A 19,291-nucleotide genomic window follows, 5' to 3' on the forward strand; every position below is an offset into this window, starting at 1 on the left:
AATGGCCTCACCACAGACTAATGGCAGACCTGTTAAAGGGACAAATATTAGGGGCAGATGAAGCAGAAGGAAGAGAAGGGGATGAAACTCAAGTGAGAGAAGTGACACAGAGGATAGACAGTGCGCACAATTTAGGCACAACTTTTAAAATAACATTTTAACCTTCATGCACAATGCTCCTTCTAATAGTTGAGTAGGTTCTTAAATTTACCTGCCAAGTTATCACCCGATTCTGTTGCTCTGCTTCCAGAATCTGGGAATTGCTTTTTTAGATTAAAATAACTTTTTACAGAGTGCTAATAGTATCCGTTTGTGATTTGGCACGGTTGATTCTTATGCTGTTAAGTAACTCATGCATTTCTGGTGTGATTCCCAGACTATAAATTCATCTCAGCAGTTTACTTACCCAAAGTCTTTCCTCTAGTTGGCATAGGACAAGAAAACTCAGCCTAGGTTTATCTGGACTTCCCATTTCCCATGCCACCTACTGTAAGATTTTGTACCCCATCTACCTTTGGCATAAATACTTTTATTTTGGAAGATGCTATCTGAACAAAACACCAGGAATTTCTGTGGGCCCAGCAGTTTCATGTAAAGAGCTTATTCAATGTATAAATGCCATCTGTGTACAATTCCAATAATGATCACCTGGTCTGTTGAAGCCAAGGGAGTTCCTTCAATAAGACTCCACCATATTTCCATCTAACTTGTAAAATATGTTCCTTCCATGGTCTAAGCACTTGTGACATCTTCTCTAATAAAGCTAACTCCTAGAAAATAAATAAGTAAATACTTTGACATTTTTAAAGTGATGGCTTTTTCCCCCTGGTTGTTACTAGTTTTTTCTAACTGGTAGGTAGCGATTGTTTGCCAACACTGTACAATAAAATGAACTCCTTGATCACTAAGTACTACTCTTAGGACTTCCAGTGTGATTGATTTTCTCACCACTAATTTTTTCATGCTTCAATATTTTGTTTCAGACCTTCAGTAGTGTTTCTATTCCATAACTGTTGCAAAACTAATTTCCACATTGGATGTGACATTAAAAAAAAGCCCTCTGAAACATTTTGCATTCTGAAATGTTCAAATAGCTTTAAAAGATGCTCACACTATCCCTCACAAGTTATGGAACATACATGCATTCAATATATTATTTTTCTAGACACAGTATTTCAAATTCTGAAGTATTTAGAATTTTATTTTCTCTCAGGTGCTATCTGGGTGATAGGAATTTTATTTCCTGACTCGAGCTATTTCATAGGTTGAGAAAACATAGGTCTTCCAACATAATGCCATAATGCAGCATAATACTGACATAAAAAAGAATAATGAATCCACATGTTCTGTCTTCATTTAACAAGCATCCCCATGGCTGGAAGCCTTTAAAATTATCTGGCATTTTCACCCATTTTCATTTGGACTCACAAGCACTGTGAAGACAGCCAGGGGTTTCAGTCAAACATTTATTCTTCATAGTTGTTCCCTTTAGGATATATTTTTTTCTCCATTTGATCAACAGCCTTCAGACATAGTCCCAGAGAATATGATAAATGAGAGGAAAGTGAAGTTCTAGACAATCTTACACAAGTAGCTCAAAATGTTTGCAGATTTTGCCTTTGTTTCAAGCATAACTTGGTCAGTAATCACAGCAAAGCAATCCTTTCATATATACTTTCAGGGACATGTGGAAAGTAGGTTACTGGTTCTTTCAGTGAGCACATATCCCATCACATAGGGATTCTAGTTACTCTGTATCATGGCTCTGTGTGTGTGTGTGTGTGTGTGTGTGTGTGTGTGTGTGTGTGTGTGTACTTACAAACTTAACAAAACTTAAAGTGAATGTGGGCACACAGAGAATAATTCCTAGTACACAGGCAAAGGGATAGCCAATTAAGCCAGGCACCTTTCTGAGCATTTTATTTATGTTAACCCATTTAATCTACATAATTTTAGGGTAAATAATCACTTTTGATTTTTATTTGAAGACATGGCCCTATAATTGTTCTGAATGGTCCAGAGATAACAAAGTAAATAGCACAGGTGCAATTTGAATCTATGATTCCAATCCTATGCTCTTTTAAAAACATGCTGTCTCATAAAACAATTATGATACCAACTAGGGGACTCATTTGCATATCTATAAAGCTTCTGGGACAGCCGTTTTAAGAGATTTAAGAAGCCAAATGTGGGCTTTTTTGTCTCAGAAAAAATTTTAGTCTTCCAGCTAAAAAAAAAGAGGCAAGTACTTTTCTACCCTGACCTTGGACGGAATTGACTTACATGGATCCCAGTTTGTAGGCTTAGCTACACAGAGGTTCTCCAATATATCTGTGCAATGCCTTCTAGATATCCCTAATCCTGTCTAAGTGACTGCTAGGAAGTCTGTGAGGCTCTGGCAGGCCCTTAGAGGCTCAGGCACCAGATGAAGATTTATCACCTAGGGTTACTGACTTGCTGATCGGCCTCATGCTAAACCAGCGGCTTAGCTCTGAGGCAAGGTCTCCAAACCTCCCTCACAGATCCAGCAATGTATTTTAGTAGAGAAGACCCTGACAAATAAAACAGACTGAGGAGTGAGGGCTGTGTGTATGGGAGGGTTGGGAGGTAAGAATGGTGGTTGCAACAGCCATCCTGGAGGCTCTAGAGGAAAGTGGTGAGATTTTCGGAGATGATTCAGTCCTCTGAGAAAACAGTCAACCACTCTGAATACTAGTAAACATTTTATAGCTGTGGTTATAGTTAGAATCTAGAGAGCAAGAGGGGAAAAAGCTGCCATAAAATGCACTTTAAGTAGCAGAATATTAAGAAAAAATTAAAATCTTTACTTATTGCCTAAAGGTAAAAGCCTTTGTGAGTCAAAAAAAGACATTGTGATTAACATTTCTGTTTGTTTCTCTTAATTATGCTCTCTGAATGAAAAAAATAATAGCAGAAGGCAGGAAGTACACTATGGATCTGAGTTTCCATGGACAGTTGCCTGAATTATTTGGAATATTATGAAATAAAACATAATCTCATACTCCTGAGCCTCAACAGAGATTTCCTTTATCTAAAGGTAGAAGGGGAAAAACCGCCTCAGTTGAAATCTGTAAGCTGGGCCTTTTAGGATTTTGTGTCTCAGAAGAATCAAGCTGAGAAATAGCAGAAGACTCGCAGGCTGTGTGCTTGTTCAACACCAGGAGGCACTATAGACTGGGTGTGAGTACAGGTGCTAAGGATAATAGGGAATTTGCTCTTTGTACTAGCCACTGAGGCGAAAGAGAAGGCTTCTGTTTGAATGAGTTTGGTGGAAAGGTGGAACAGTAAATGGAACACCATATTTCAGCTTCTCTAATGCTTTCAGTATGGGTTTATGTGTAATCTAGTAGAGATCTAGAGTAATAAAGTAAGTGCTTTATTCTTTCTAGCAAAGATTAATTCTTTTAATAATTCAAGTTGGTTTATTAGATTTGTTGAGGTAATTTCTATTACACAAGTGGAAGAATAGTTCAGTTATAGTGTGCCTCATTTTGGACAGCCTGCTTTTTTTTTTGCTCTCTGGATTTTAATTAAGTAATTTCATTTGAAGTTAAAATAAAATTATTGAGGACACTTTATCTTTCCTCCTTTTATACCCAGGCTAAAGAGTTTCTGTAAATATCACCTATCTGCTTTAAACAGGTGTATATAAAATTTACTGTCCACACTGGACACAAGACGAAAGTGCAAGAACAGGCTATTATTAACAATTATTTATCTATATATTAATAATGACACTGGGAAAACACATATGAATTGGAACTGTCCGAGTAAACTAGGATGTGTAGGTACCTTAGTGCTAAGCATCAATCAGATATTAAAGGCAATAGTAAATGATTCTAAGGCTTCATTGAAAAACTAGTTTTCAATCATAGGCTTGTTCTTATTTACAAGTTTATGAAGAAACATGAGTCAAAAAATGTATTTTAACTGGCAAGGCTCAAATATGCCAGGCTAAAACTTCCATACGAGAGAAAGAAAACTAAAATATTTTTATTCCTATAATTATAGGTATTAGTCCAGGAAAATATGTAGCATGTACATATTAATGCATTTGTTAATTTCTCCAAGATAATTCCTGAGACAGAAAGAATAAGCTATAAGCATGCATTCTGAGATGAGTGTAAAAGGATGCAATAATCTCACTCTTGTGGAAAAAATATTTCAAACTAGGAACCTTAATCAGGATGATTTGGGATAGTATTGAACAATAATTTACAGTATTTTTTAAGTTTGTAATATGAATCTATAGGATTATCTGTGACTTTGAGCTACTAAACTCTTTGTGCCTCAGTTTCCTCATTTATAAAATGGATATAATTATAGTACTACAATGATAAGGTTGTAAGAGGATTAAATTATATAATATATGTAAAACAAGCAAAACAGAGATGATACATAATGGCTACCAGTATAATAGCTAGCTATTGCTTTTACTGTCTTTTAGAAAAACTCTGATTATATTTTCCACTCCTATATATTTAATTGCAATAAGTTTTGGTTCCACCTCCTTTTGCTTTTCTCATATAAAAGGATATTTAGCAACTGCTGACAGATAAACACTTCAGTATATATTTACGGGTATTAATGCTATAAAGAAAATCATTTTGTGTTGTACCTAAATGTAATCATCCTAACAACTAACTAGGGAATCTTTGGATAGGAAACTATAATATTAATTTACTTGTGCATTTCCTCCATTTGATTGCTCACTTAATCCTGCAACAATTAGTTACTGGGTATATACTCCATGCCAGGGGTAGGGGTATACAGCAAGGAGCATTCCATTCAATGTCACTCCCTTCTTACAGCTTCTGTGGATAATAGTAGGAAAGTTGGGCAAGTAATCACATTATAATAGGTGTGGTGGGTCAGTGTTCTGGAGGCAAAAGAAAATTGATTATGCAGGACAAGGTGGAGGAAAAAGCACTGTGATAAGATGACATTTGAGCAGAGACTTGAGGGTGGCAAGGAGAAGCCACACGCTGCTATATTGGGAGAGCACTCCGCGTAGAGAGACCAAGTGCACGAGATCTCGGGCCTGGGACTGCTTAGCAGATTCCAGAGAGAGCAACAAAGTCAGATTAGTTTGAACAAGTGACAGAAGGGGCAGGAGGCAGAAGACCCAGCCAGAAGGGAGGCCAGATCATCGTATGGACTGCGGTGTTCAGTCTGAGTTTAATGAAGGAGCCCCTGGAGGGGGTGGAGCAAAGACCACGTGGAAGTGGGATCCAGCGGTGCTGAGCGACGGGTATAAAGTCTGTCTCCCAGGTTTCTACCATCCCAGAGTCTTCAGAGGACGAAGAACAGGTTAGTAAGAGAGTGGGAGAAAAGAGTAAAGGTTTGGAGCTTTCACTTCCTTCATGTGTCTCCCTTAGGACAGGGTAAAAGAGATGGGAAAGAGGAAGTAATTCCTCAATAAGTGGTACCACCACAGCTTCTCAGGGGTGCAGGGACAGCAGCCTTAAAGGAGCGACTCACATGGAGTCGGTGTTGCATCAGAGGACAGCAGCCAGTCCTGAAAGTACCGAATTCCTAGCTTTGCCACATAGGCTGTGTGACCCTGGGAGAATCACATGACCTACATCTCCATTTCCTCATTTGTAAAATACTGTAAATCTGCCTCAGAGGCTGGTTGTGAGGGTTAGGTGCCTCACACATAATCAGCAAATGTAACTGTGTGTTGGTACTGGATTTGATAACAAAATGAGATTTATAGTAAGATAGTATTGATTCCAAGACAATATTTATCAAAATATCTTGATTATAAAATTTTTTTATCATAAGATATACCATTAAGTTAAGGGTTACTTTAAGGATAAATGAGAAACTACATAAGATATACTAATTGGTTTTAAATTCATCTAATGTTCAGAAATATTAAAATGTTATTGATACGAAGAGAAATTTCATACTTAAAATGACAATAACATGATTACTGAAAATTAAAAATAATGAAAAAATAGTATTTGGCTAATACGTAAATAATGAGATCCAATAGGTAAGACTATTTCTGCCATAAAAACTACCTTAAATTAGAAACCACCAATTATGCATGCACATGCCAAAATATGACTGCTTCAGCAAGTGATGAATTTGCATATACAATGATCATAATCAAAGGCACTGATTTGATTGCACAATTATCTGTTTTGCATATACAAAATTTGAATTCTGTACATGTGAATCCTCATTAGTACATGCACCCAATTATTTTGTTGGTGCAACTTAGAAATCCCTACTTGATATATTAGGGCATTAGTTCTTTTCTATTTATGGTAATATGGATTCCATTTTTATTGACTAGTAAAGCAGAATTCTCTGGAAGAACACGGGAAATGGATCCTGCTTCCAGTTATAACAGAGGGAAAAGCTCTTATTATACCTTCTATTCTGTGCCAAGGATAAGCAAGAAACATGTTTCCTTATACACTTTTGTTCCTTTCTGCTTTCTTATTTGGAAGTTATTTCAAAGTTTTAAAGACAACTGAGAACCCTTGAGTGGTGACCATGTTGAGTTCACTCAATTTTCCACATTGTTAGTCCCTAAATGATGGGAGTAAGCTGTTGATCCCTACTACTCTTCAGCAATATGGAAAATTTAGAGCTGGTAAAAAGTACAAAATTTATAGTCCTAGAGACAGCTGTTCTCTGTGGAGCTCCTGAAAAAAAAAATAGCCTGGAAAGCAGTGAAGCAAAACTCTTTATATTATTATGGTCTTGCTAGACAATCAAGGTTCTCCTTGGCCCTAAATGAGAGCAGTGTGGTGCAGCAGGCTAGGAAAATTGATAACCATGATGATAAAGTTCTGGATAAGTGGGATGTTTGTTTTCTAACTAACTCATTCTGACAGGCCCATTAATAAATGCAAGCCTTTTCAAAGTCAAAGTTATCCACAAACTTATATTAAGAGGTTTCCTTACATTACAGACAAGTCTTTGGTAACAACGGGAGTCTTTTGCCTTCTGAATCTTTCAGACCCAGGTGTTTTCTGCATGCTTTTGGGGTCAATCTTGAAGATTCAACTGAGGTCCAATTTGCTAATTTAAGTAGACACAATATCATTGTTGTCCCTCCTGATGTTCACCTGTTTACAGATGTGTACTTGTGATAATGGGATCCTGGATTAGGGAAATAGTAGAAATCCAGTGGGAAATAGTCACAATTATATCTCTTCTTTGTAACTGGACTACAGAGAAATCCTTTTTAAAAGGTCTGACTCTTGAACTTTGAACCTTGCCATCCACCTCAATATTGAATTTTCCATAATACATTTTCTCTTGAGTACTTATATGTCATTGTTGTTCAAAAAAGCCCAAGTCAGATCTGTCAGTGATGTTCCTTGACAATACTGAGCCATGTCTCCAGGTTTTCTTGCTCATGTTGAATATCTTCTTATAGTGATTCTGACCATATGACATATTTTGACAAATGAGATGTTAGCAGGTATGTTGCAAAGTAAGGCACTTGTAGTGGGTCTTGTCCCTTGGAGCACTCCTTGGAGATGAGCTGCAAGCTATGTGAAAGTCTAAGCTACTTGGCTAGAGATAAGGGTCATTTAGAGAGTTCCTGGAGGATGACACCATGTAAGAAGAGAGGCCAAATGGAAAACTGAGACCTCTAGTTAAACCCCAAGTTGAATGCAGCCACATTCCAGCCAACATCAGCTGGAGCAGGATAAGTGACCAATCAACTTGTAGAATCATGAAAAATAACAAATAGTTATTTTAAGCCAGTGAGATTTAGGGTGACTTGTTAACACAGCATGAAGCAATTGATATATATTGGATCAGATCCAGACTCCATTTCTCTTTTAGCTATGTGACTTGAGTGAATTGTTTAAGCTTTCTAATCCTGACATTTTTCCAGCTCTACATTGTGGACAATGATTGTACTACCTCATAAGCATCATGAATGGGTTAAGTAAAATAATATAAAGAATTTAGTACAATGGCTGAGACATAGAAAGTGCTTAATGAATAGTAGTTATAAGCATTAATTCATCATCTCAACCATCATCACCAGTCTGACAAACCTCACTGCTATGAACACTGATGCCAACACATACACCGCTAACACTACCACCAACATTCTCCTGACATTTTACACTTTCATGTTTTTTGTGTGTACTGCCAATCTTTTTCAACTAAGTTTTTAAGTCACACATACATACAAAACTTTTTAATTATGGTCAGTGATGATGTAAAGTAATGAAAATAACTCATTTAGATATCCCTTTACATTATTTCAGTAGGTCACTAAACAGGTAAAGAGATTTGCTAAGACCACTGGGAAAGCAAATGGAATGGTCATATTTGAATCCCATGTCTTTTTTACCATGAACTCTAAGGCCTTTAAAAAAATAAGAGCCTCTGTCTCCCAAGAAATAGGAATCTCCATAAAGGCACAATTTTGTTGTGCTCACTCCTTTATTCCTAGCACCTAATATATAGAAGCTGCTCCAGAAATATTTGTTGGCTACATGGATCAATTGACAGTTGATTGTTAATTTAGCAGAGCAGTAGCTCTGAAGCCAAACAATCTGAGTTTGAATCTCAGTTCTTCCATTTACCAGCTCTGTGAGCTTGGGAAGTTGAACATTTCTCTTCTATGGTTTGCTTAAGCATAAAGAAGATAACAATTGCACATATTATCTAAGATTGTTTTAGGGCATATGTAACATTCAAAACAGTGCCTGATATAAAGTAATGAAAACAATAAGCACCATATAACTGTTAGCTAGTATTATTATTCTGTGTTGTATTGAGCTCATGATAATATGGAATAATACATATAAAATGTTAAAGAAAAAGAAACATCTTGAAAATAGGCTAGGAAAGAAGGCACTGTGTGGTCTAAAACAATAGTCTCCAAGATCAGTTCTTCATTAGAATCATCTCAGATGATTATAACAACTCAGATTCCTGCCACTCCATCACCCTCCCTCAGTGCTCTGAATCTGTAATGGATACCAAAGGATAATGTTTGCACAGTTAGGTTTGGAAAGCACTAAAGTCAAATGAAATTTAAGTGCAAGTTCAGGCACCATTTGACTTACTTTGGGGAGATATCTTTCAGTACAGGGATTTTTCCATTGCCATTCAAATCTAGTCATGTGAGGGAGTTGGATATTCTACCCAGAATCCACACCATGTGCCATTTGGATGGCTCTTCTCTCCCTCCTATTTCTCCCTTCCAGCCCCTCCTCCATAAAGAGAAGATAACTACTCCCAACTGATAAAGACCTTCCTAGAATATGAGGGACAACTTATAAGGGATGGTAGGGCCATTAACCTTGGGAGGTCAGACTTTACCCCAGAGGCTCTGAATTAATTGGTTGGGTGAGGCCAGATATTTACTTTTTCTCAGCTCCCCAGGTGATTCTGACATGCAGTTTGGGTGAAGAGACTTCCATTTAGAGGAAAGAGCTTGAGCAGAAAACTTCAGATTGATTTTAGAACTTCTACTTACATGGCCTTCTCCAGGCTTTTAGGGGATTGGGGTCCAGAAAGCCCATTACATTTTCTTATACCACTGGCTTAATTACTCAGGGTTAGTGACCTACCCTGCCAAGTCTCACTTCTACCCTGCCTTCTTGATAATCTTCTTGGAATTTGAGTAAGCTTAATATTTAGACTAGATAACATTCATAATGTCACAAAACCAATGATATCTTACTATATTTTCAAGGCAAAAATACATCCAAGTATTTTTACACATAACAATAAAATAATGCTTACTGATATTATAGTTAGGACTCTCTAAACCCCATGACCACTACTAGTTCATACAATTTGACTATTGCGAGGCAATGATATGATTGCCTTTAAATATACTGAAATATTAGAAAAATATATTTATTTTTGGTAAAATCTTATACCTCATTCACTTGAAAATTATTTGACTCAGATTGACTCTTTGATCATTCATAGTTCACTCAGGATTAATCAGTTAATGAGAGGGAAAGCAGACGTTGGGAGCTAGCAACACCCAGTTCCTTCTGTGTGTGGCTGAACTAAAGGAGGCAATTTTTCTCTGATCTTAGGATAGATCTGTACATGGTGAAATAAGAACACTAAAAATTGAAGCCAAATCAAATGCTTGAAAAGTAATGTCTTGACTGATTTTTCTTGAATAGGGGGCAAAAGGAACACGTTATTTATATAATATCTTGCTATTCACAGTGTGGTCCTTGGACCAGCAGCTTTGGCATCACCTGGGAATGTATAGAAAATGCAGATTTTTGAACCTTACTGCAGATCTCCTGAATTTGCATTTTAACAAGATAGCCCAGGTGATTTATAGGCACACTGAAGTTGAGAAACACTAATATAATGTACAGTAAGACTCACAATTATTTTTCTCCAACAATTACTCTTCCCTAATCTACATCCAGAGTTGGCCCATTCCACTTTCTTATCCAAACTGTTTGTAAACTTTTCTCACCTCTCCAAACTTCTTGTTGTCCTCTCAACAACCTCCCACACTGGCCATCTCTTATTTCCCAATCAGTTGCATCAAGGGCAGAGGTAGGATGCTATACAAAAGCACTCTTTCATAACTTTTTCTATATCATAGTTGAACAAGAGGGAATCTATTCTAAATGGGGAACTCTCATGGAATAAAATGAGTAACAAGCTGATGCAAAGTCTTCTCCTTGTAAGTCTGACAATGTGAAGGAAGTCCATGTTGCAAACCGTTTCCCAGAACTGTAAGAGCACACAGATGTGTTGAGTTTGTATTCTCTCCGAGATAAGAAAGTACCAGCTTCTCCAGAGAAGAATTATATTGATAGAAACTATACCCACTCATCTATCTTAGTTTTCAATGAATGATCACAATAATTGAAGGTAATCATGTAAGTTAAGAAATATAAATTATTTTTTGTCTTTCACTTCTTGTAAGAATATAGAAAATAAAAATAATTTTTTTTGCCAATCAGTGCTGGGTGTTTCACGATCAGTATAAACACTATTAAATATCCCTTATAACTACTTAAACAGTAGCTAACAACAAGATATAGCTTTTCTAATTGAGAGATTTTGACTGAGAGTTTGAATAAGTGAAGCATCTGTGAAAACAAACATCGCCATCAAGATAATCTGGCTGAAAATGAAATTCTGGGATTATCTTAGTTTTAGTTGAAAAAAAAAAGAGAAGAAACAAAACATCGTAAAATGCCAAATGGACTGCCATAGAAAGCCTCTCTCAACTTTCTTTTTCTGAGGGCACACCATCGCAACATGTATTTTGTCATCATTACTATTCCACACTATTAATACCATGTTTCCCTCTCACACACAGAATATTACCCAATAGAAGTTCCCAAAAAGAGTCATAACCCATTCACAACAAACAGAGGAAACTCTTTGAATATCTGCTTTCTAACTAAACAAACTTTCACCTAAAACAAAATCCACTTTGGTCACCTATGGAACTGGAAAAATGAAAATCAGCCTATGTGACATCTCGGTTATGATTATTAATACCTCCATGAAATGAGGGGTTAAGATTCAGAAACATCTGCTTTTTCATAACAAGCTTCTACTTTAAATTATTTTTCCCTTTTAAAGACATTTTCTTGCCTTTGATAGGGTGAACATTTGGGTGTTTTCTCAGGGTAAATCTCTGGGCAAACAGATGATACATGTGAAATGGAAACCATTGGAAAACAGCAGCCTGGTATTGGTATACAGTAGACTTTCTGATTTCCAATCTTGGCTCAATTCAGAATTAAAAAGGGAAGGGTTACATACCTGAAAAAAATGCATCCTACTTCAAGGCATGCATGGCTTTCAGTACATTAAGTCTTCACATTTTTATAGAATTTATGGACAAAATAAAACTTCCAAGTCTCAGAAAGAGAACTTTCTATGCAAATTTGAGAAGAGAATAAAACAACTTACCACACTTGTTCAGTTAATTGACAGGCACCAAAATCTGAAACAACAAAAATGTATTTTGATACTATATTCATAAAAACTATCACTTTCAAATTGTCTTCAAACACTGTGAATTTATCTACAGAAACAGAATTAAATAAGCAGTGAAGATAACTTGTCTGATATCAATTGTTCAATTATTTCAGATAAAAGAGTTTCATCCCTACTATTTTAGATCCAAATTAGATACTTGGTTGTTTTTAAGATCTTTTTTTTGTACATGCACATATGCATATGTATATTTTGCAACAATATTTTCTTCTGATATTCAAGTTTAAAGGCTAGACAGAAATACAGTCTCCTGTCTAATATAGTCTTGGCATTAATATAATCATGAAATACTGATCCTAATGCACAGCTCTGATAATGCCAAATAAATCACCTTCTGAGCTCAAAAACTTTCTTGATTGTCTATACAAAAAAAAAAAGCTAAAGTATTTAGCCAGTATTCAGCAGCTTCAACAGCTGATCCTAACCTACCTTTCTAAGATTCTCTCATAATTCTCTAATGCTTTCTCATCCTAACTTTCAAGTTTATCCCCCACTATTTTTCCTTGTTCCCAATACCCACAGTGTATCTTAAATACATTTTTTTTTAAGCAACACTCTGGTTCACTTCTTTTTCTCTGCCTCAATATTCTTTCTATTCATTCTTTAAGGCTACCTCAATTAAATTCTCCTTAATGAAGCTCACCTTCACATCCAGAAAAGGAATTCCTCATCTTTTTCTAGGTGTTCCCACCATATTTAGTATGTCTACTATAGTACTCAATAGATACTATCTTATTTTATAAATATAGATGTTTATGCCTTGACCCTGTTTGTTTTTCCCTATCCAGACTTCCTGATATTCTTTTGGCATTGGAAATGTCTAGTAGATATGCCTGAGAAGGAAAAATGGAAATTCTATGGCCAGGATTCTCACCTGATCCTAATCTCACCCACTTTATATATGTGATGAGGTAATACTTAGCCTACTGCATAGGCACATACTTGTATACCTGTTGGCAATAAGCCATTACTGCTGGTATTGATAAGAGTTCTGCCCCACACTGAGGGCAGAGGGAAGCAGGAGAGTGAAGCTTAGAGAAGAGAGCTTGGGGAGCCTGGGGTCTGGGGCAGAGACAGAGATGGCCTTGCCACTTGTAGACAGTCAGGTGACCACTATGAGAACAAAGCTTTCTATGAGCCCCCTTTAACCCCCAGTGTCCTGTTGTAGTTATTTGGTCTCATCAAATCCATAGTGAACCTGCCTGGAGCTGGGAACCCCCTCTGCCTGGAGATACACTGAGTTAAAGGGATTAATACTTAATATAGTGATAACATGGTATATACATTTTCCTTATGTTCTTCTATCATCTTTTAAAAGTACAGCTGTTTTGTACCTGCTTCTGCTTATAAAGCCTGAATTTTAAAGGAACAGCAATATTCACTATGAATGAAGTTTTTGGTTTTATGAAAAAAAATAAATTAAGGAATTGAAGTTGAAAAAGATTTCCTCTATCGATGAAAGACTTTTTTGCAAGTTCTTTAAGACTTTTTGTACCATATGGGAATATGTTTTCTTTTTCTTTTTCTGTCAGATTTACCTTTTTTTTATTTTATTGCTGGTCTGAATTTTGTATCGAAAGGTGATGATACTTACTAGCCCTCTATTAGCACAGCATATGTTTGAAATAAGATAAATTTGAGGAACAGTGACAGATTTGCCGTGAACCATTAACATGGTCACCCCAGCAACAAGACTGAAATTAATAGCATAATCTTAGAAAATAGAATTTATTTTTTCATGGAATGAAATGATTCCATTGCTGTGTTGGTAAATATGTACTCCTGACTAAATTAACTATGCCAGAAGAGATTCTGCCTATAGGAAGCATGCAGGTTCATGCAGACTCATCGTGTCTCCTTCTTCACTCTTTTCTGGGCCCACAGTCATTTAGGCTTCAAAAAGTTAGCAAGCAATTCTATGTAATTACTCACACCAGGTTTTCAGTTTTTTCCTTAGGTGATTATAATTGCTATCTATACATCTGTTATGTTCAAGACTTTCTTACAGTTTTCATGTGTTATATTCAAAACTAAGAGAAGATATTACTGAACTGAATAAAATTTTAAATAACAGATATAAAGATTTTAAGATGGATACTTAAAATAAGAGCAATGTTTCTTATTCTGATGAGGGTACTTTATTATATCCTTTGTACCTAAACCTAGAATATGTGATATTTTAACCTTCACCTCCTTGCATTATGTGATCTTCATTCTAACCCCTGATAGTTCTCACAGAAGAAAATGGGTCTAACACACAATTACGAAAAAATAAAACTTTCTTTTTTCTTTTTCTCTCTCTCTCTCTCTCTCTCTTTTATTTTTTATTTTTTATTTCATGACTCCAGGAAGCTCCTAATGTAGAATACTTGGTAATTAACATGTGCTGATAATCTGAGTCTACAACTAGGTCATCAAAAGATACTTCCCTTTTTAAGGGTTAAAGTTTTAACTAGTGTTTTAACAAACCAAACACTTTTGGTTTTTTGCCTTTAACAAGAGTGATTAGCTATCATTATGAGAACACCTTTAGAAATATTATTAAAAATGCATCATTGACTGTTGGATGTAATTATTTAATACCTGACAATCATCAACATTACTTTGATTTTCTTGAAAAATAGAGTGTGGTCTTGGCATGTGATTTGTTGAGGTTGGCACTGGTAGATAAGGAAACAGAAAAAATGTCAGGGGTAAGCACCTTTGAGTTTATTGTTACCATACATCTCTGTGCCAGAGGCAGTGAAAATATAATTGGGCCGGGGACTGCAGGAATCTACAGCTTCCTAAAAACAATGATCCAATGGTAATATCCTGTTTCACTCAAAAGGCAACCAATTTAACAAAGCAAATCCCATTAAAGAGAAATGTGAAGCCAGAACGTTTTAATCAGTGTCTGTCCTAAGTATATTTAAATGGAGATTTTCTTTCATGTGATTGGAATTGACAAAGACTAGGCCCAATCAAAACCTCTAGTTCTAGTACCACAAAATGTTTTCAATGATCTATTATTTCTAACATTTTGATCCACCTAATTCACTACCTTTATCAATCTAAATTTTCTTTCCTTTTCTTTTCTTTTGTGCCAAATACATTTGCCATTCCACTTTTTTTTTTCCCTTCTGCGTTTTGATCAGGTCCTGAGAATGGCATACAGAAAATATGGAAATTCTTCCAGATAAAACAGATAACACAGAAGAAAGAACATCCTATCAAAAACTTTGGAAGTTTGTTTTGACTCCTGAATTGCTGGCATGAGTGTAGGAATGGAGACATCCCAAATAAAATGATTTGTGAATAGCACATGGACCTAAAATAATTTTCTCTTAAAAGAAGTTTTCTGAGGGCCTTTCATATGCAAATGTATTCGAATAGATCTACAATTAGCCATCCACCTCTCCATATGTGACAATTTAATTCTCATAAAGGGCATCTATTTTCAATAAAAGAACCCTGGTGTTTGAATGTAGGAACAGAATACTAAGTGGGATAGCATTCCAATATTGTTATCACATGATTTGTTAAAAAATAAAATGAAGAAGAAATTAAATATGTATTATTGCCTTCTCTGTATATCTGTACTAGGCAGGTGGTAGGAATCAGCCAGCTATATCTATATTTACATGTAGAACCAATTACAGAAATAATTATGAAAACAAATGCAAATAGGTACCAGCTCTGAGCATAGGAAATTAGTTTAGCAGTGAAATTCTTGAGTTCCAGTAATATCACTGAAATACATACATGCATATAGAATACATGAATACATATGTATCTCTATTTTTCTGCATACACAGATATAGACACATACATAGGTGGTCAGATAATTTTTTTTTTCTAATTTTATCCTATTCCTTTCTTTTGGCATTTCCTTTTCTCCATTCTAAAACCCTAGTCTTCATTGCTCATAGCAGTCATGAGCAAGTCTTGCAGTTGGGATGAAGTTGCAGGAGATGAGTAACGGGGAGGTAATGGGGAAAAGAACCCAGAATGAGAGGGAACTGGTATGAGTAAGCTTCACTACGTATATGCCATAAATAACCCCTAAGCCGAAGTCCAGAATAGCCTTTCTATGGTGAAGGAAAGCTAAACATTAAGTCTTACATATTTTTCTCCTGAAATACAAATAACTCTTACTTCAGTCATAATTAGTTGTGAGTTCTTTATCTTTTACTTACAGAGCTAAAGTAAAAATACACATTAAAATAACTCCATTTCAGTCAAAAAGATGAATCAGAGATTATTAACCAAGAACAAGCAATCTCATTACAAAAATTTTTTTTTGAAAACTGGATAAAATAAAACAAATATTATTTGAAATGTAAAACTAAGAAATGTTTGGAGGAAATCTTCAGTGCCCAAAACTGAAGAAAACAGTTGAAATGTCTGATACGGAGTCTTTTGGCCCTCAAGGACGCTTATCAATCCTAGCCCAAGAGCCTTAGGAATCCAAGGACAAGAGGATGAAAGGTCTTTCATGAAAATCTCTCACACAGGTTTGGGGTTTGAATTTATACTACTGACAAGGAGAGAGAAACTCCACCAGGAAGATTTAACAAAAATATATTCCTGGGTTTGTACCTGTGCATTCAATCTCCAAATTTCTCTGGAAGGACACACTCTTAACAAAGGACACTTAGGGATTCCAAATATAAAACCCTGCTAAGCAGGAATGCAAATCCATAATTATAAAATGAAGAAATCTTGAGTGAATCAGTAGCAGGATAAAGGAGCAAGATTAGACACACCAAAACATTCAAATAATGGAATTACTAAGCACAGATTATGAAACTGTCTAAAATTATTAAAAATAAAAGAAGAAAACAAAATATATGAAAGAAACAAGATGTTACTGAGGTAGGGCAAGGACATGGGACAAGGGTCATGTCATCGTAAAATCTACTTAGCCTGCCAAAAAGGCCCAGCTTGTTCTTTAACTTATCCTACATACTGTTCTTCATTGACTTTCAGCCCCTTAAACAATTAAGTAACTTTGCAACCAGGACAGGCAATAGACCTCTGAAGTGTAAATGAACCTATGTGGATAAACAGTGCCGAGATCCAGGTCAACACAGTCACCTAAATAACTCTATTCTTAAGACAAAACTTCAAAGGAATATAAGTCACCTGTATACATCATGCCTTATGCTGACCCCTACCCAAAAGGCCTTATAAAACCCCAGACCCTAAGCCCATGAGTGTGCTTCCTCTCTGAGGTTGTCCACACTCCCCCTTCTTCGAGTGTGTACCTTTTGCTTTAAATAAAACCTTCTCACTGCTTTAATTACTGTGTTTTGTCTCAGAATTATTACAGTGATAAGCATCTTTATTACTTTGCTATTTTATTCTATTTTCCAGACTTAAGCACAAGTCTTCCCTCTCTCAGTTCTACTCCAGACAAGTAAGGAGGGGATCCTAAGATTTCTGATTTGGGCTTATAAATTCCCATCACCTGACTGACCTCGACAGGACTGCAGCTGTACAATCATGTTCTTTTGTAGCCTGCCCAAAAATCTCCTTTCTTTGCCTTTGAGAAGTTAACAGAACATAACCTCACTCCATCCAGTGCTCTGCAGCTTCCCAAATCCTGGCATGGTTCCCAGGCTGTGCAGATCCAAAAAAGTACCATACGCCAGGTGACCCTGGCTTCAGGAGTTGGCAAGGGATCTGCCCTACGCTGAGCAGGAGTTCAATGAGCTTCCCTTTCCTCCCTCTGTTCTGCCTTGCTTTCTACTGCCTGCATGGCTGCTGCCATTCTCTGCTACTCCTTCCTTCCTTACACTTGGCTGACATGCTCAAGAGTTTTTCTCCTTCAGAGTCAAGAACCCTCCCCTGGCTGGTTGAGGTCCCACCTAGTGCTCATGGAGAGACCTCCTCAGATGCAGCTGCCCGACAACATTAACAAAAGAACAATACCACTGTCAATGAATAGTACCAATAAATTTAGAGATAAAAATATAAGCACTGAAAGCCAATGAATTTTAAATATTTAGTAAATATTTAAATATTTACTATTTAGTAACAAAATATTTAGTAAAACAGAACTGCAAAAACTACCCATAACACTACCAAAGAAATAAAGAGAAAAGAAAGTGACAAGAGAGAGCATATAAGACATAAAATAATGGGTGAGGTGTTCCAACATTGTTCTAGTAATAGCCAGAAAGACAATAGGTAGGAGGAATATTAAAACATATTAAAATGTTCAAGGATTGTGGTATCATATATGTACCTTGTGATATATATCTATAGGTAAAAATCTATTTATGCCTATTTACCTATCTCTTCATGAAGCTAAATGAGTCACAAACAAGAGAAATACAATTAAATCTACCTCACAAACATATAAACACAATAGTTGAAGACAAAATAGGTGTTTAAACAGAAGCAATTGGGAATATAGAGAACTTTCAACAATAGTAGAGGATATGACAATTATCATATGTCAAAAGGGCTGAAAGTAACTGTTATTACAATAACCTTTGCTATCTATATGCCAATTTATTAATAAAGGTTAAAAGATATATTCTCAGACAAAAAACCATGAGTTTCAATTATATACTTTTACTGAAGTAAATCTAAAAGACATACTTTAGGAAGAAGTAAAATGAGTTCAGAAAGAAAGAGAACCATAAAATAGAATTATGAGTAAAGAAACTGACAAATATAGGTAAATCTAAAATATCACTGACTGATAAAACTATGATATATAGTAATATTAATAATCCTGGGGTAAATTAAATCAAAGTGACTGAAAAGACTGGATATTTATGACATGTAAATTTCTGGTGAGGGGGTTGTAATTAAAGTGTTCTAAAGTTATTGTGTGGGAGAAGGGTAAAGATAATAGCTTTATACTTTAAGTGAAGTATGAGCATTAAAAATTAATGGTAACAGACAAAAAAAGGAAAATAGAAGGTATAATATTCCAATTAAGGAGAAAAGAAAAAAATTACTACAAAAACAAGATAATTATTATGCAGAGAAATGGCTGGATAAATTAAAGGCACAATCAAATGCTTTTATTACCACTGTAAACCTCAGGAGTTGCTTGGGTGACTCTGAGACTGTACCCCTTACATGGACGGCAAGGAGAGACCAAAGAAAGATGCAGGCCACCACAGAAGGGTCGGTGGCAGGTTAATAAGCAAAGGAACTTACACAGGAGGCTTGTTTTAAGTGGCAGCGAGACCACCACATCTCCACACCACCTGCCAAATCTTAAAAAGTTTATTTGGAGGCCTTAGCAAGGTTCAGTCATGTATAAAGTCCAGAT

General features: G+C 36.0%; 1 protein-coding gene across 22 annotated transcripts in view; it reads right to left on the bottom strand.

Moving 5' to 3' along the window:
* PTPRD (protein tyrosine phosphatase receptor type D) overlaps positions 1 to 19,291 on the bottom strand; it is a 1,529,902-nt gene that overhangs the window by 953,784 nt on the left and 556,827 nt on the right. For all 22 annotated transcript variants that reach the window (XM_057498672.1, XM_057498671.1, XM_057498666.1 and 19 more), the window contains exon 5: positions 11,929 to 11,962. The gene's annotated coding sequence lies outside the window, so the exon portion shown is untranslated. The remainder of the gene's footprint in view (positions 1 to 11,928; positions 11,963 to 19,291) is intronic.

This window comes from Manis pentadactyla, chromosome 3, assembly GCF_030020395.1.
Source record: "Manis pentadactyla isolate mManPen7 chromosome 3, mManPen7.hap1, whole genome shotgun sequence".
Classification (NCBI taxonomy): Eukaryota; Metazoa; Chordata; class Mammalia; order Pholidota; family Manidae; genus Manis; species Manis pentadactyla.